This window comes from Octopus bimaculoides, chromosome 11 (genome assembly GCF_046866305.1).
Source record: "Octopus bimaculoides isolate indiv1 chromosome 11, ASM4686630v1, whole genome shotgun sequence".
NCBI classification, from domain to species: domain Eukaryota; kingdom Metazoa; phylum Mollusca; class Cephalopoda; order Octopoda; family Octopodidae; genus Octopus; species Octopus bimaculoides.
In genome coordinates, this window is record NC_142938.1 from 17,924,607 (window position 1) to 17,945,398 (window position 20,792).

General features: G+C 36.9%; 1 protein-coding gene across 13 annotated transcripts in view; it reads right to left on the reverse strand.

The window, feature by feature from the left end:
- The window catches only part of LOC106867463 (RAC-gamma serine/threonine-protein kinase), a 126,993-nt gene that overhangs the window by 11,622 nt on the left and 94,579 nt on the right, over positions 1-20,792 (reverse strand). The gene's annotated exons all lie outside the window — the stretch shown is intronic.

Here is a 20,792-nt window from a genome sequence, read left to right on the forward strand (position 1 = left end):
ACACACACACACACACACACACACACATATATAATAAATATGTAATATGAATGCATTTCTTTTTGTTGTGTAACTATAGATCAGTCAAGACCAAACAGATCTAATAATCAAAGACACTCCAACCGTGACCACCTAAACTTTACTGTCAAGCAGTATAGTAGATTAGCCAATACATCCTTGGTAGAGTGTGATGAAGGAAATTTGGTTGCTATTTCTAGCAGGCCAAATGACCATGTAGAGCTATGGTTCTCAACCAGGGTTCATATCAGATTTTGTTGTTAAAAGTTGTGTAATAAATTGGTTATACTTCTACAATGAACAAAATATTAAAATTTTTTTTAAATATAATTTTCCTAATAATATTCAATTCTAAAAATATATAATAGGATTTTAAAACATCAAATTACTAGGAGGGGCCATCCATGAAAATAGGAACCAAAGGGATCCATAGGTAGAAAAATGGTTGAGAAACAGAGGTAGAGGATCCGTCATTAGCGTGTGTGTATGTATGTACACACATACACAACTGTGTGTGTACATACACACACATGCAAACATACCAACCAACAAAGGAGTGGCTGTATGCTTTTTTTTTTCTTGGAATAGCAACAAATTACATACTTCCTAAATTTCATAGAGCTACACAACAAAAAACACATACATATATACACAACAATATTTACATAATGAAACATATAATATGTCAAGGTTTCAAGTGTTTATTAATACAGTTCTGATAAAGAACATTAAAATAGAATATCATAATACACACAAACTATAACATCAAAACAACAGCAACGAAATAATAATACTAAAGAAAATTGAGAATGTCTATTGGTTACACATATACACCACCACCTTCTGTTTAAAAAGAGGAGGTTAAAGTTGATTATAATAGTATAGTACAGCATAGTAGTATCCCATAATGGTTACATACTACCCTCTATCTCTCTCTATATGTGCATGTGTACATATGTTTATATATATATATGAACATACACTATATGTACATGAGATTCTAGCATACTGCAATTCAATGGCTTGCACCATGCAACTAACAAGGCATTGTGTCCATTGCCGAAAGTATTTGATTCTCACTGTCCCAGTCTGTAAAGATGCAAAGCAGTACTATGGCAGGGTGCATGCAGCCTATAAGACCTACATTACAAAACCATCAGTGTATCTGCTGTTGAACTCTACTTTACATAGTTTGATACACTGGATTATATTTAACCATTCTGGTACATTTTTGATGAAAAACACTGCATTTGTTCTAATTAGTCTTGAAAATAATGAAAAAATTTAGTAAAATAACTTTGTCGTTATTAAGCTGGTGTTTGGAACATAAACTGACATGAAATTTCGATGGAAGATTTTAATTTAGATCACTTTAAACAGGAAGTTTGTATCATAAAACCAGGCATGGTCTCGGGCAGGTTGGTATCAAAAGAGTGAAATTAAGTGGACACAAGCATTATGTAGTTCCAGCATTGTGATTTAAAAAATATATATGCAAAGGAAATAGGGCAGTGCATATAACCTTTTGTAAGGCCTCCTTTATGTGTGGAGGAAAGGCAAGTACAAAAACAAATGACTTGCTAAAGACATCCAAGGTTTCAGTAAGTGGTCTTAATGCACGTGACAGATAAAGTCGGCCAACTCAGATCAGATACAGTATACCTGATGGGCTTCCACATAGTTTCTGTTGGCCTGGTTTCACTCATCTGAGTCAATTCAAGGCTATCATAGAAGATACTTACCCAAAATTCCATGCAGTAAAATCAAATCTGGAATTGCATGATTGCAATACTGCCATGTCTGGATCCATACAAATTTACAGGCTTCTATAAATCTGATAGCCAGTCTAATGTGATCAATCATTAACAAGTACACAATCTTAATTGATCAGTAGAGAATAAAGCAACCGAATCAGGTATAGGGGACAATATTTTCATTTCCAGGAAACAGTATTAAAATCAACCAAGTAAGGAAAAGCAACTTGGTTAAACAAAAGGATAAGTTAGATAGTAAGGAAGAAAGGAGAAAGATTAGGAAAAATAAAATGAAGGACTGATACAGAAATAACACTTTATATGTAAGGCTTGTTTTACAATTTCAGTCAAATTTTGAATTTGAAACGTTATACTTTATCTGTCACCCACATTAACACTCGACACTTTGGGTGCTTTAGTGGAGCCTACTCTGTTGCAAACACACACACACACACACACACACACATAGTATAACCAGTTCACAGAAATATGACTAGCCATCTAGAATCAAAAACTCAGTGTGATGTGTCAGTATATTTTATCAAACACAATGAATCCAACAAAATATTATATCTGTCCCTGATTTCTGTTTGGGTAAAACAGGATATGCATTCCACTGGACACTTGTTTTTGATAAAACACACACACACACACACACACAAAATTCTAAAAATGACTCAAGGGCTGTTTCGTGCATGCCACACATACTGTTTTTATAGTAATGGTTTTTCTTCCCAAATTAGCATGGGCTAGGTAGATTATTTTTAAATCTAAGTTTTTTTTCTCACAATTCTATGCTTTGTCTTCATGTTAATCACACAAGTGGTATAGTAAAAGTGGAACCGGTCATCAGCTGGATACATAGAGACAAGCAGATTTATAAGTTTAAAAAAAAAACAGCTATCAAGTTTTAAGGTTTGAACACAAGACCAGATAGCCTATAATCCAATTTCTTACCTATTGTACACTTTTTATTTGTTTATACATTCTCCTGCCTCTCACCTTTTTCAATAATAGTAGTCAAGTAATCAAATGGCCTAGTGGAAACATGTATAGATTATTTGAATAATCTTATTTTACAGATAAATGCCTTGCCTTTTGCTTCCTGCAGTGGATGTGACTAAAAAACGATGATATATTATTATTCTGTTACCAGAACCAGCCACTGGACTATTGCCATGTCAGGCACCACCATCACTAATTATTCACTTAAAAAAACATAACAAACCTTCTTTTGATATTTTTATTTGAAATAAGATGGTGAGCTGGCAGAATCGGAAGCAAGCAGGGTAAAATGCTTAGTGGCATTATATCTGTTTTTATGCTCTGAGTTCAAATTTCACCGAGGTCAACTTTACCTTTCATCCTTACAGAGTTGATAAAATAAGTACCAATTGAGTACTGGGGTTGACATAATCGACTCACCCCTACCCTGAAGTTGCTAGTCTTGTGCCAAAATTTGAAACCAATATTTTTATTTGAATTAAGCAAAATTAAAGGTGTATTCTGCATCAGGAAAGTTTGAACTCAGAGCAGTTAGATCAGTTGTAGTTTGGTGATAAGCACTTTTTTGGTCAATTCTTAAATTTTATCTTTTCACAAAGGAGTAGCTTTAATTTTCTCCTTAGTAAGCAGTAAATTAAATTAGTTAATAATCTGCTCTCTCTAAGTTTGCAAATTAGCTGTATAAAGAGCAACAATAATATTAATAACACAAACTTAAACACTGAACTATATTACATATAAAACTACTGCTGACACTTGCAAGCGAATATGACTGTGTCATGTATCATGCTTTTGCTTAGTGTTTTAAGTGCCTGTGTCGTCACGAGCAGACACAGTCACACTCAAGGCTCTCCCAACTTTGACCCAGCAGAATATCCAAGATGTGACAGCTGTGTGGAGGAGGAGGAGGAGGAGGAGAGAGAGAGAGAGAGAGAGAGAGAGAGAGGAGTGGGGGGCTGCACAAGGCTGGAACTCCTTTTCAGTTGAGTAGTCTGGAGCAAACATAAACACTGAAACACACACGTGCACATACACACACATGCATGCGCACGCAGACGCACACACATGTACACACAAAGTCTATAGGTTATTGAAACGCACTTTCAGGTTCTTTACTTAATACAACCATCTTGAATTGTTGTCATTTACATATCACTGATTTATGTGTCTACCGATATTGATATGTGTGTGTATTCAGCATAAGTAGGATTCATAGCAGCAGTATTACACACACACACACACACACACAAATAAAAGCATACAAATGCACACCTACAAATGAAAACAAAATTAGTTGACAAAACATTCTGGTGACAAAGTGAGTGAGTGAGTGTGTGTGTGTGTAGAAAATCAGGAAACTGTTCTGCTATTACTGCCGCCACCTGACACAGTAATTACAGCTTGTAGCTCCACCCTCCACATCATTACCCACTTCATCTCCACTTGCTCGTTGTATCATATTGTCACTTGACTTACTGCAACATTAACTACGAGTTTCATACACACACACACACACACACACACACAACCAAACCAACTACTGCCACATTTGCAAAGCAGACGGATTAATACTTGAGGAGGTGGAATATTGTAATTGGTGGAAACACATGGGGCAGATAAGTTCCAGTAAGTGAGAGAGAACTTGAACATTTTGCTTTATGAGGAAAAAGGGCTAAGGAGAGAAACACACACACAATGAAGTGGTTGAGAAAATGGATTTTGTTTATTTTTGTGTTTGCATGCATGTTTATTGTTTATTTAATCTAAGTTCCACCTCACTGAACAGATCTATTTGACCAAAGATATCTTAGTTCAATGTGTCTTTTTGATTTGAGGAGGATTAGCTACTACATATAGCAAGTCAAGCAACCATACAGTGACTCTTTCGTTAGTCTGTGTTTGAAGTGAATGACTGTAAGGTGATGTAGTGGCAGTCATGGTCAAAGATCAGAGTCTCTGACAGGACTAAATACAATGCAGTTTTAATTCCTCATTCACAATTTCATTTTCAAATTCTGTATCAGTTAACTTAGAAATTTTTTAAAATGCTGGTCAACAAAGGATCTTATAGGAAAGAGTGCAGATGGCTGTGACAATTAGGTACTAGGCAACCAATGAAAAGTTTGCTGGTTTATGCCCTGTCATTGTATGAAGAAATCTCATTGCACTGAAATACCACACCCACGCATGCTAGTTATTGCACAGATCACAGCTAGTTGGCTTTCATTTATACTTGCCACCCTGTTTTGTTAAATTTGAAGGTGGGTACTGTGTAAACTTGATGAGTGATTCATCAATTTGTGGCGCTGAGTTTAATTCTTTCTACAGGAAAAATTATCAACAGATAAGCTTCTCAAGAGAGAAAGGTTGGTCACAGCTGTATCAAATATTCCTTATAAAATTGGTCTTATGCATAAAAAAGAAATCAATGATTGGAGGATAAGAGAGAGAGAAGTGGGAGAGGGGAAACATATATCTCTTGCATGGCCCATACAAGAAGTGGTTGCAGTTGTGTTGCAAAAGAAAGCAGAAGGAAAAAAGAACATGACAGGAAAACAAGTTAATAGACAGTTATGAATGAAAAGAGAGTTAACAAGTTATGAATGAAAAATTTTTGTGGTAGAATAGAAATGTCTGTTTCCGTTGAATGAAAAATGTTCTTGTAACACCTGTAATAGTATTCCAGTTTCCACTAAAAGCATTGTATTTGTGTGATGTGTTAAGGGGCAAGTCAGCCATGACACAGACCAACTCACTTGTTAGTTCTCAATCTAGTGTAACCAGTGAATGCTCAACTTTCAGACATAGGGTGAGGGGCAAGTTATATAGCTTCCACTGCAATTGAAACCAGAATGTAGAGTCAGCTGGTGTAGGCAATACTACTTTATCACAAATCTGCAAGTCTTGCAACACACAGTTCCATCAACATATGTGAAACTATATATAGATAGTAGAAGTATATATATAAATCAAGCTATCCTATGGTTGGTTGCAGAGCTTGAAAGCTGAAATATTTTGAGTTTGCATCACTATAGAGATTAAATAGAAAATTACAAAGAAACAAGTACAAGAAAACTTATTCTTCATTTACCATTCTACAATCCTCATCGTCATCACCACCACAACAACAACCAACCTAACCTCACCACTGCTGCTGCTACCATCCCCTACCCCACCTCCCATGCTGGTGCGAGGAAATTCTAAGAAAAGCTGACTATCATATAAGAATAATAAATATAAAATATATAGACCCAGAAACACACTAATAAATATACATGTGTATACACACACACAATGTGAAATAAACCCATAACCATAAATAAATAAAAAAACCCACACACAAACATTAAAAAAGAGCATTCATTTTTCCCTAAAATATTCTTTAAGAAAAAAAATACATCATACATACCCTTGAAACACATAGCACAACACACACACACACACACACAGATAACATGAAAGTGTTGATACACCAAAGTGGTGAGGAGAAAATAATATTGACATTGTCTTTAGAAAAACAGGAAGTTACTCAGCCCAAACATGCATGTAGTTATCAATATAGACATTTGGCACGATTCCCTTGAGTGAGATACAATTCCAAAAACAAATAGTTTTTTCGCATTATTATCATAATATTAGAAATGATGAACCATCTCTTCTTTATCTTTTTACTAATTTTAATAACACATCCAAGTGTTGAGCTATCAGATTATTATTATTATTGTTATGTATAACAGATGGTGGAGGGGAACATCAGAGAAATCCAACACTTTTGGAGAATGAAAGCAATTTATGCATGTGTGTGTCTGCATGCGTGCGAGTCCATGGAGTTGCATAAATAATGAGGTGTGGCACACATACAAACAAAATTATATCTTTTATCTTACTTGTTTCAGTCATTAGACTGTGGCCATGCTGGGGCACTACCTTGAAGAATTCTTAGTTACATGAATGAATGCCAGTACTTTTTTTTCAATCCTGGTACTTATGCCATCGGTCTCTATTGCCAAACCGTTAAGTTACAAAGATGTAAACACACCAACACTGGTAAAATGGTAGTGGGGGACAAACATAGATACACACACACACACACACACAGATATATGACATGTGTCTTTCAGTTTCCTTCTGCCAAATCCACTCTGAAGGCTTTGGTTGGCCAGTGGCTACAGTAGAAGATATTTGCCCAAGGTGCCATGCAGTGAGATTGAACCCAGAACCATGATGTTGGAAAGCAACTTTCTTACCACACAGCCATGTCTACACCTGTGTGTGTGTGTGTGTATACATAATATATCATCACCATTTTAACATCTGCTTTCCATGCTGACATGGGTTAGATGATTTAACTGAAACTGGTAAGCTGAAGGACTGCGTCATGTTCCAATCTGATTTGGCATGGTTTCTATGGCTGGATGCCCTACATAATGCCAACCACTCCAAGAGTTTAATGGGTGCTTTTTACATTCTACCGGCATGGGTGCCAGTTACGTGACACCAGCATCAGCTACGACTACAATTTCATTTGGCTTCACAGGTCTTCTCAAGCATGGCATATCACCAAAGGTCTCAGTCACTTGCCATTGTCTCCATGAGGCCCAATGTTCGAAGATCATGCTTCACCACCTTGTCCCATGTCTTCCTGGGTCTACCCCTTGCATAGGTTCCCTCCACAGTTAGATATCAGCACCTCTTTACACGGTTGTCCTTGTCCATCTCATCAATTTTATTTGATGTCCACTTTTCCATGCTAGCATGAATCAAAGGAAATTTGTGGAAGCAGATTTTCTATCGCCAGATGCCCTTGTTGCCACCAACCCTAATCTGTTTCCCTTAGTCCTTCCAACATGAACAGAACAATGGCCAGAAAGAATTTCTTAGAAGACCGCAAATGAAAAACACTGCTTCTATAATGGTGATTTTTATTGAAAAATAGTGTATTAACATGAGACATGAGCACACACACACACACATGATGAGCTTCTTTCAGTTTCCATCTACAAGTCCACTTGCAAGACTGGCTGCCTAAAGTTATAGCAAAAGACACACAAGGTGCTAAGCAGTGAGATTGTTGCTGCAAAGCCAATTTCATGACTACACAGTTATGCCTATGGCTGTACCTAGGTGTGTGATCATCCACATCATTGCTTTAACATCTACTCCTTCCATGCTTGCTTGTGTCAGATGAGACTACACTGAGGTAGAGTATTCCATGGCTGGTTGCCCTTCCTGACATCAATCATCATCTGTTTCCAAGTAAGATAAGCTGGACATGCTATTGCGATGGACTGCAAGCAAATGACACTGCCTGTATAAACAGTGACACTTTCTGTTTCCAATCACCACACATGTAAAGGTAAGGGAAAATAACATGAATTCCCTCTCACACGCATGTACGTATATCTATATACAACAGATTTCTTCTGTTTCCAACATCAACTTCATTCGCAAGGTGCAGGTGTTGTTGGCTATGATAGAAGTCAATCATCCACACAGCCAGGCCTGTACCTAATGTGTGCCTAAATGCATGTATGTTAGTATATAACAAAGTATGTAAGTGTGCATACTGGATTTGACTTAGAGTATATATATATATATATATATATATATATATATATATATATAAATGATAAATATATACATAATTTATTGATTAAGTATACATATAATCTATCACATATATATCACAGAACACATTCCATTTTTCATTACATTCATTGACTTTACAAAATCTCTCAACAGGGTGAGATGAAAGGGCTTATAAACCCTGCTCAAAACATACAGATGCCCAGATAAACTTGTGGAGATTGTCAAGCAATGTTGCAATGATATGTCAGCCATTATCTCTTGAAAACAGCAGCTCAGGCCCTTTACCAGTTACCATGAAATAAAACAAAGCTCTGCATTCACTCCAATGCTATTTGCATTATTTCCAGGTACTGTGCTTAAAAAGCTAGCAAGTGATCACAGAGGTGGCGTGTATATCTACACAAGAGTTGATGCTGGATTGTTGAACAATATCAAGACTAATATACATTGGAAGTGATGTGAAGTGTGTATTTGCAAACTTCTTTTCACCAATGACTTAGCCCTGGTAGCTTATTCCATAAAAGATATCTAGAAAATTATATGCTCTTTTCAATGTGTGGCATCATCTTTCACCCAGTCAATAAATGTGATAAAGCCTGATATCTTGCACCCACCTAAACCTGGAGTGTTGGCACACAAAATCCTGACCATTACAATTACAAATAAGCATCTAAGCAAGAAAATGCTTGCATATTTAGACAGTACAATTACTTACAACAGCCTGGATGTGAAGGTGGATCATAGAATATTGTCAACTACAATTGCGTTCATGAAATTTGAAGATCAATCATGAAAATAACATGGCATAAAACTGTCATCAAAATGAAAAGTCTACCAAGCAGTTGTACTATCCTGACTGTTGTATTCTACTGAGACCTACACATTGTATCACTAGCATGTAAAAATGAGCTGTCAGTTATGTCAACCACAATCTATAATGAACATTCCCTGACGAGACCACATCATTGATCAAGAGGTCCTACAACAAGCCAAAAATATACCTGAAGTCAAGTCTATTCTGATGGAATAGCAGTTGTGCTGATGGGACATTTGATCCATATCAAAGACACCAGGATCTCTAAAGCTGTGTTTCACAGTGAATTGAAAATGTGGAAACCATCAAAGAAAGTGTCCAAAACTCTGTTTAAGGATGTTATAGGTACAATCCACCTGATAACCTTCTGCACAGTTTCCATCTATCCAATTTCACTCACAAGTCTTCAGTCTACCCAGAGCTGTGGTAGATAACACTTACCCAAGCTATTCTGCAATAGGGTCATTTTAAACAAATTTTCTTGTTTTATAAACATCTTAATTACTTCCCTTGGAAATTTTTTCGTCTCTAATGAAAAGCAATAATCTACGAATTATTTCCCTTGATTCACTCTTCAAATGCTGCTTTAAAATGATTTTAAAATTTCACAATTTCGACTCCTACGAACATGTTTTTTTCTGAAAATTTGTTTGTGATACACATTCATCCTCGGACAAGAAACTTGAGATTTTAGAATTTTAGAGAAAAGTAAATAGATACAGTACTGTTCATGCTGTTTGAAGAGCATTTTAGCGACCTAAACCCACAGAAATGGTTTTAAGTAAGTATCAAAATGTGTTGTTGATTCTGCTTGAAAACTAGGGTTGCAACCAATGCACTACAATGCCTTCCAGTAATGTCAGAAGAAAAACTTTTCATTATTTATTTTACAATACATAAGCTGTTCAAAAAAGGGTGCTGTTGATAGTCAGGTTAATTGACTGTCTAACAAAACAGCCAAAGTATTAAGCATTTGCATCCTATTATTGGAACAGTGCTTATGTTTATGGCTTAAAATATTACTTTAATTCTTGTTTTCTCATTTCAGTCAAGTGAAGATAGATACCATGCACTAAGCACAATGGAGAAAGGTGAGGCCTTGTTGTTTCTTTGATAAAACTATTATTCTACAGACCTCAAAAACAAACGAAGATTTGGTTTCTAATCTCCGTCATGCCAAGGAAACAGAGCTTAGACACTACACTAGCAGCCACAAGTATAGATCGCTATTATAAACAATGTGTTTTGTTAGTTTCCAGTATTGTTCTCAAAATCTTCTGAATAGACCTAGATGATGATGTTAATAGGAAACCACTACTTTGAAAATCCAGCAGTTGCTTCATTGTCAGTATCCTTGAGTGTCCTGCACAAACTTGGTGGTAATTAGGACAGATTACAAAGAGAAACAACACATTAGAAGTATAATGCTTGTTTGTTTGTATAACTTGCAAAACTCAGGCATTGAAGTCAGATGCAGCAACAGTTTGTGGACAAAACTAGTCAAATTGATGGGAACCAAAGGAATGACCCCTATCTGCTCCTCATTCTAAAGGGGAACTGAAATATATAAATAGAGACCACACAAAACAAAACAAAATAGCTAAAATTGAAAAAAAAAAAAAAAAAGAAACATGAAATCAATAGTTTCTGAAACTGAAAACACTTGTCAAAGTATACAAACTAAAACAACAAAAAAATATAACTTCAAAGTCTCAAAATTAATTTAATGGACAAGTGAAATAAAAAATTCAATTTACTATTAAATCTTCATTGATAGATTTGTTTATATATATATATGTCTGAGGTTACAAATATACAATAAGAGTTGTATAGTAGAGTAGTCTAGCAATACATACCCTGAAAAAATGATAAACATTCTGAAACCAATATTATGCCTTACTCTTGAAGAACTCCATGAAATATTTCTTACGAATTTACTTTAAAAAAAGTGATGGCCTCTCAAAAGGCAAATCAGTTACATTTTCAGTGACAGACAGTTATGTTTCTTAATTAAGAAGTCTCACTACAAAAAACTAATGAGATTAGCTTTTTGATTCACAACTATTAAAAATGCTTAATTGCATCTATAATGAACTTTTTTTTTGAAGAATTCTTAGATGAGTATAGCCAAATGTGGTTTTCAGAATATTTATTTCAATAATCATGTATTTTGGGTATAAATGAATTTATGACTTCTTTTGTTTGTATAATTGCAACATCAACCATTACTATTTGTAGAGAAAGTGGTAAAAGCTAAGTAAAAACAAAGGCACTGGCTCAAGTGCTGCTATTATGAAAATCTTAACTTATATATGGCTTTTGCTCACCTAATTTCATCACCAACACTGCTATACTACTGAAAACTGGTTTCTGAAATTTGCTTGTGTAATACACTCAAACAATAATATCTACTAACTTCCTTCAAGCTATATATGCATTGCAGTTTAAGCCTTATAGTATAATATATATATAACAATTGAGGGTTTTCTTCTCTGCCAGAACATACTTATACTTACATGTGTTAACTTTCACTAAGAAATTGGTTAGACTAGCTCCAACTAGTGATTCCAGAATATGAGGATGAGATTGTAAGAGAAAAACTAATCCCAACTTACTTAGAGCCACAGCCACTTGAAGTAAACAAGTTGCTGAACCTTCCTGCTGAAAGCAAGTTATTTATATGTATCTAAGTATTACAACCTATCTATATGTATTCCATCATTAGCACTACATTACACTTAGCAAAAGACCTATAACATTCAAAGACAATTGACCAAACAGTAAAAACAAATTGGTACCACAGGGTAGTGCAACTCACTCCTATATGCAGTTGTGAGGAAAAGAGGAGCAAGATGTTTTTTATGAGTGCTTTGTTTACTTGCAGTATTAATCTGAAATCTTTCCATAGTTGCTGGAAAGCATTCCAGTAAATCACTTTTAACAAAGAAAAAAAAAAAAAAAACCTTCAATGGTGCCTCAATAAATAACAGAATCCCTCTCTCCCATTATTTGTAAATATTTTTTCCATCTGAGTTCTGTGATTAGTGTTAGAAAAGATATACAAACAATTAACAAAACAAAAATAGAAAAAACATTATAAAAAAGCAAAAATTATTAAAACAGCAAAACAGTAAACACCTGCTCCAACAATTCGTGCAAATGCCTGAATTTGCAGAACCATTCACCCACTAGTGACGAGAAGAATCAATGTAAACAAAACTGTTATGACATAAAAACCATGTAAGTAAGATAAACATGGATTATTATTATTGAACATATAAAAAGTATTTTTAATTTGTTAGAATAGAAAATAGGGGTAGTGAAACAAATATAAAAACACCAAGTTAATTAAAAAGAATATTAATTAGAAACAAAGGTTATTTCTATTAAACTATAGAAGGTTAGTAGAAAAGAAAATTATTTCTGTATTGTTTTTGGAGGTGAGTATGGGGGGGGGGGGAGGTTTCTAATTAAATTTGTATTCACAATACATTTTTTTTTTAATCCAAATTTTTATTTTCTATTGAAACAAACTGTTTGTATTTTCAAAATTTGTAAAAATGCATTTCCAGTTGAATTAAAAAAAAAAAACTGCCTATAGTTTTTGACTTAACCCTTATTGTTGTCTCTATATATCATACATGCATACATTTGCCTGAATCCAGACACACACTTAACACATAACATATATACATGTAAACATTTTGTTTTTGTATCATGTTATTTTATGCTGTTGCATTGTTGGGCATAGCTGGTTCCACAAGGTACTTTTTGCTCAATACACCTGATCACCAATACAAACACACATATATACAAATCCATACCTTTCTATCTTATATCTATCTATCTTTGTGTTTGCTACCTTGGACTCCTCTGTTTAGTGGGTTAATTCACTACTCAGGAAGAGTTATTCTAAGAGCGCGTTCTGCCTCATCTTCGAAACGCCTAGTTTAGAATAGAGGCAGCGGATGAAGGAAAAATTCCATAGGTGGCTTGTCTGTTTTCCTGTGTGTTCGTTCTGTTGTCTGTAAACAAAGTCCGTTTTGTTTTTATGTCCCCGTTCATTTTTCTAACGTCCTGTACCTGGATATGCATCTATATATACATGTAGATGTAGGTATGTACATATATGTATGTATACATGCATATGCTCATATATCATTTGTATTATATATATATATATATATATATATATATATATATATATATATATGCAGGTATGCATACATGATGGGCTTTCACACAATTCCTGACGACTAAATCGTCGTCATCGTTTAACGTCCGCTTTCCATGCTAGCATGGGTTGGACGATTTGACTGAGGACTGGTGAAACCAGATGGCTACACCAGGCTCCAATCTGATTTGGCAGAGTTTCTACAGCTGGATGCCTTTCCTAATGTTGATACAAATGCATTGGTCTACAAGATTAGAAACTTCCCCCAAGTTACTGCATAGTGTGATGGCAGTTATGACCATATGTGTGTGTGTGTGTGTGTGTGTATACATACACTGGCACACGTGCACACACACACACACATACACTAGAACAGTGGTTCTCAACTGGGGTCCATATGATCCATGGAGGTCCATATAAAATTGGAGGGAGGTCCAACAAGCAAACTAGAAAATAAGGGATCCAGAGTAGTATATTAGGGATCTGTGAAAATTTTTTACTTTAGATGTATTTATTGCAAAAAAACCCAGCTTGGCTTCTTTCTTTAATGCTTTACGAAAAACAAAAGAGGAATTTTGAGAGAAGTATCTATAAAATTAGTTTTTAAACTTCGAGTAGCAATAGGGGTTCATCTGAATAAAATAGTAATCAAAGAGGTCCATAAGTAAAAAAAAACAGTTGAAAACCACTGCACTAGAACATCACTTGGTATATAATGGGTAATTTAGAAAATGTACTTTTGCCAACATAGATAGCATCAGAAGATACAACACACATACAATAATCATAATTTAATTTTCATCAAATTTTTTTGGTGCTAATACAAAAAGATGAAATGAATGCTAATTTTCAAAAAGGTATTGCCTTAAAATAAAATTTAATAAACAAATTTCTTATTTATGTAACTTTTCCCATGACTACTTTGTCATTTACTCCCTCTACTCCATCTCCTGCCACCAAGCCTTGTATGTGCACTCATCTTGCACCTCTTACTTTAAACACTCTTCTCTCTCTTCATGATGTATAGCGTGACTGGAATATCAACCAACCAACCAACATTTATATCAGCTACTATATATACATACACACACACACATATATATATACAAACATGTATGCACACACACACATACACATACACACAGAGTGAGAGAGAGGGGGGGGGAGAAGGAGTGCAGTGTGAACTGGTGGATGAGTAATGTTAAACTGAGTACAAGTGAGCGGAGGAAGTGAGTAAAACATTAGTCAAAAGGTAGACTTATGTAAGAGATGACTGCACTACAGTTAGATCATATAATGTAAATAGAGAAATATGGCATAAGCTTGAGCGAAAAAGGGTACCTAGTAGTCAAAGATACCCACATTAATAGAAAAACAGATCAAAGAACACTCAAGATGGAAGATGTTAGGGCAGGTTTTTGAAATCAACAAAACGATATGCTGATATAAGAGCTGAAGACACATGGAGAAAAAACTATTGTAAGACGAGTTAAGCCAGTAGCAATATTGAAAGAACTGATGAAAGATACTGCTGCTGCTGATGATGATATTAAAGAAATCCTTAGTTAATTATATTTAGATAGAGTAGACACCCAACATGCCTGCCTGTCTTGAGTCACCACTGACTACTCCTACTCTCCTCTGTCTCCTACATTTCCATCTGAACTTTAGAGCAAGGATGAATGTAAACAGAGGTACTTTGGTAATACTAATAACTCATTTAACCACAAACTCTTGTCAAAGCATTAACTGTATAACATTCACAACTGGTTACTGTACTACATATAACAATGTAACTGTTGTCAATGAGTTTGTCTTTCAGACTCTCCTACTGCTGTTGCTGCTTGCATGGTTTGTAGTGTTTGCCTTTGCCATTACATATAAATATTCATACAGTCAAATTATGCTGTCATATGTTAACTCATTCATAACCACAGCTGTTGCTAGCAGAATATAACTGTGTTAAAAAACAATGCATGCACACACGCGCACGCACACACGCGCGCGCACACACAATAGGTGAGTATCATGTTTTTGTTAATTGTTTTCAGCGTCCATGCAGCTGCAAGCACATAGACGTCCTCTATGCACTCCTACTTTTGACCTAGCAGAACATCCAGGATGGGACAGCTGGAAGGAAAGACGGCTGTCTCCGCACTCAACTGGTACTCATTTTCACTTGAGTAGACTGGAACAACATTGAAACGAGGTGTCTTGCTCAAGAAACTTAATGCACTGCATAATCCAGGAATTGAACCCTCAACCTCATAATTGCAAGCCCAACACTCTAACCACTAGGCCACATGACTTCACTACATTTAACTATTTAGGCAAAAAAAAAATCCTATTACTTGTGTATTAAAAATAAGAACCAGAATTGATTGAGTCAACTTGGTTTTTGACATTAAGCCAAGTCAGTGGTTTATGTTACATCTTTTTCTCTCAAGCTTGCTCCACTGAACCATAAAAAGGTGTGACAAGATGGACAGTAATTGACAAGATGTGAGCAGCAGCAACAACAATCTGCTATAATAATACTCTTGTGTTTTTCTCTGTCACAACATATGAATGAGAAAGGAAAGAGTGATGACAAACTGATAGTGGGAGCGTTTCAACTCTGTGTGAGTATATGTAAAAGAGAGGCGTGTGTGTGTGTATGCAATGGAAGTGGGATGGTGAACATTCAACGCTGAAAAGAAAAATCAAACAGCGTTTCAACTCTAAAATACAATTAGCCGTGATTTTTGACGCCATGGGGTCAGCTGGTAACATTATAAAATTGACAAGTACTTTGTTAGATTGCAGTGCTGAATTGGTGTCCTTCTGTGAATTTAAACCACAATTAAAAAGGCCAAACGACACAAATCTTAATTTTAACAATTACTCCAGAGTCAATAAGAAATCAACAGGCGCAGGAGTGGCTGTGTGGTAAGTAGCTTGCTTACCAACCACATGGTTCCAGGTTCATTCCCACTGCGTAGCACCTTGGGTAAGTGTCTTCTACTATAGCCTCGGGCCGACCAAAGCCTTGTGAGTGGATTTGGTAGACGGAAACTGAAAGAGACCGATAGAATAAGTACTAGGCTTACAAAGAATAAGTCCTGGGGTCGATTTGCTCGACTAAAGGTGGTGCTCCAGCATGGCCGCAGTCAAATGACTGAAACAAGTAAAAGAGTATATAAACTAAGATGAAGTTGATGAAGGGCTCATGTCCTCTAAATAGTAGCCAACTAGACATCTGTTTAAAGTTCTACAGCAAAGATCTTTAAAAAAAAAAAAACCAAAAAACTGTAGCTTAACTACTTTAAGTTTATCTTAAGTTTCCTAATACAGGCTGTTATGTATAAATATTAATGAATATAATTAGTGTTTCTCATAGAGGGGTATCCAGCTATAGAAACCATGCCAAAACAAATGCTTGAGCAAGACATGGTCCTCCTATATACTGAGTCATGTTGAACTGTGCAACTCATGCTAGCATGGAAAGTGGATGTATGATGATGGTGCACACACACACACAAAATTATCACTAAGTGCGACTAGGGTATTAGAAACACCTACATTGCTAGAAATATGAGCTAAAATGCTCTACTGCTGTAGTCAACGCATATACTTCTGTACATATATTGTTGGCACTCCGTGGCTTACAACGTCGAGGGTTCCAGTTGATCCGATCAACAGAACAGCCAGCTCGTGAAATTAACGTGCAAGTGGCTGAGTACTTCACAGACACGTGTACCCTTAACGTAGTTCTCGGGGATATCCAGTGTGATACAGTGTGACAAAGCTGACCCTTTGAATTACAGGCACAACAGAAAGTAAGAGTGAGAGAAAGTTGTGGTGAAAGAGTACAGCAGGGTTCGCCACCATCCCCTGCCGTAGCCTCGTGGAGCTTTAGGTGTTTTTGTTCAATAAACACTCACAACGCCCGGTCTGGGAATCGAAACCGCAATCCTATGACCGCGAGTCCGCTGCCCTAACCACTGGGCCATTGCGCCTCCACTTGTACATATATACAGACAGGGAATATAATCATTTGAAAACAATGTTTGAAAATTCGTTATATTTAATTCAGTTTTGGGAATTTCCATTGCCTCATCAGTAAGGACTTGCTCTACTTCGGCAGATTTCAGACTTATTTCTCTGTGTTGCTGTACATTATAATTATATATATATATATATATATATATATATATATATATATATATCATTCACATTTATTTTTCTGTACTAGCATAGTCTAGATCATCATCATTATGAATGTCCCCTTTTCCATGCTTGCTTAGGTCAGATGGGTTTGTTGAGGTAGATTTACTATAGCTAGATGCCTTTCCAGTTGCCAACCCTCACCTGTTTCCAAGAATGGCTAGATGTGTTTCACAGGAGACTGGACACAAAAGAGCATTGTTATTATGATGGTGACACACATTCACAACCATCTTGTGACGTCAAGATGGGCATGGGTGTGCATGTGCGCGCGCGCACACACACATACACACACAACAAGCATCTTTCTACAAAATCCACTAACAAAACTTTGGTCGGCTCAGGGATAAAGTGGAAAACACTTGCTCAAAGTGCCACACAATGCATCGGAAACCACAAGGATGGGGAGCAAACTTCTTAACCACAAAACCATGCTTGTTCCTATTTCTTAAAATAAAAACATTCAAGCCTTTGACAGGGTCCCCCGATCCCTTATCTGGTGGTCAATGAGGAAACTTGGGATAGAAGAATGGTTAGTGAGAGCTGTGCGAGCCATGTACAGAGATGCTGCCAGTAAGGTGAGGGTTGGAAATGAGTACAGCAATGAATTCCGGGTAGAGGTAGGGGTCCACCAAGGTTCCGTCCTCAGCCCCCTATTATTTACCATAGTCCTCCAGGCAATCACAGAGGAGTTCAAGACAGGTTGCCCCTGGGAGCTCCTCTATGCTGATGACCTTGCCCTAATTGCGGAGTCACTATCAGAACTAGAGGAGAAGTTTCAGGTGTGGAAGCAAGGTCTAGAATTGAAGGGCCTTAGAGTCAACCTAGCTAAAACCAAAATCCTAATAAGTAGGAAGGTAGATAAAACACAAACCCCTTCAGGTAGATGGCCCTGCTCAGTATGTAGAAAAGGAGTAGGTAGTAACTCTATAAGATGTACCCGGTGCAAGCTATGGACACATAAGAGGTGCAGCAACATCAAAGGCAGGTTAACTAGCAAGTTAGTTTTTGTTTGTGGCAGATGTTCAGGTGCAATAAAGACTGCAAACAAACAGGAAACAACTTCTATCTCATTCCAGGGTGAAAAACTAGAGGTAGTCGATAGCTTCCGCTATCTGGGCGACCAAGTTAGTAGTGGGGGTGGGTGCGCTGAAAGTGTAGCTGCTAGAATAAGAATAGCCTGGGCAAAGTTTAGAGAGCTCTTACCCCTGCTGGCGACAAAGGGACTCTCACTCAGAGTAAAAGGCAGACTGTATGACGCATGCGTACGAACAACCATGCTACATGGCAGTGTAACATGGGCTGTAACTGCTGAGGACATACGTAAGCTCGCAAGGAATGAAGCCAGTATGCTCCGTTGGATGTGTAATGTCAATGTGAATACCCGTCAGAGTGTAAGTATCTTGAAAGAAAAGCTGAACATTAGAAGCATCAGTTGTGGCGTGCAAGAGAGACGATTGCGCTGGTATGGACATGTGGTGAGAATGGAGGAGGATAGCTGCGTGAAAAAGTGCCACACCCTAACAGTTGAGGGAACCCGTGGAAGAGGTAGGCCCAGGAAGACCTGGGCTGAGGTGGTGAGGCAAGACCTTCGTACATTGGGCCTCACCGAGGCGATGACTACGGACCGAGACCTTTGGAAATGGGCTGTGCGTGAGAAGACCCGGCAAGCCAAGTAAGATCGTTGCCAGTGCCCCTGGACTGGTTCTTGTGCGGGTGGCACATGAGATGCACCATTTTGAGCGTGGCCGTTGCCAGTACCGCCTGACTGGCTCCTGTAGGATTTTCGAGCGAGATCGTTGCCAGTGCCCCTGGACTGGCTTGTGCGGGTGGCACATAAAAGACACCATTTCGAGCGTGGCCGTTTTCGTGCGGGTGACACGTAAAAGCACCCACTACACTCTCTGAGTGGTTGGCGTTAGGAAGGGCATCCAGCTGTAGAAACTCTGCCAAATCGGACTGGAGCCTGGTGTTGCCATCCGGTTTCACCAGTCCTCAGTCAAATCGTCCAACCCATGCTAGCATGGAAAGCGGACGTTAAACGATGATGATGATGATGATGATGCTAACTGTTGGAATAAACACGCTATTCCTGAAAATCTTGCCAGAATGTTAAAAAAAAACTCTCAAGAAAAGTACAGTAATATCCTCTTTATGTCTGCCTCACTGTAACGATTAAGCAAAACAATAATGTCTTGCTTTAATAAGGATTCATAATGAACAGCTGACAGTAAAATTTGAAGCATCTACATTGTAAGCCAACATGGTTCTGCTGCTACATTTCTTCTCAGGGTGTGTGCATGCTCAAACATGCGTGTGTGTGTGCATGCGTGCGCACTCACATTTTTATCACCTTGTGCATGTATAAATGCCTGATGTGTCTTTAACAGTTGTAGTATGTAGAATTGGCTGTACCATGAAAACAAAGCAAAACATCTGTAGAGAATTTGAATGTGAGCTTGTAAAATGATGATCAACACACACACACACACACATGTATTTATATACACATATGTATGCATAAATATACATGTGCACATATATATGTATATATATATATATATATATATATATATATATATATATATATATATATATATATATACACACACACACTCAGTCATTTTACACCAACATCACAGAACGATGCCAGTAATATGAGTCAATTCACAAGGCTTAAAGCCAAGAGGCTAATAATATATTATTACCAATGCAGCTGCTCCAACTCCTTATCATAGACTATATGTGAATATGTTTCTGTGTGTCAAACTTACTGTTATTTTACCATCATTCAACCCATGACTATACAGTTTGTTTGTTTGTTTTTTTTGATACATTATATTCAGGACTACTTAATCCAATAAGTATATTTACCCATTTCTAAGACAGGTATTGTTATAAAATTTTAAGACAATATGCCTACAAATTTTAGGAGTTTGAGAGCACTCATACAGAAGCCTTTTTACTGACTACATGGCCAACAGTAAAAATTGAAGAGCAACTGAGATCACCTTGTTCCTCTACTGTAGCTGTTACCAGAATCTACAGGTATATAGAAATCCATTGGACAACAGGAAGGCATGCAACATGTCCAGACTGACATCACTGCACTGTATATGATTCATCACTCCATGTCAGAGTGTGCAGTATAGTTCTCTACTAAGCAGAAGCAGAATGTATCTGAAAAAAACAAGTCTGCCTGATCTGAGCTCAACCAGAGTTACTGTAGCAA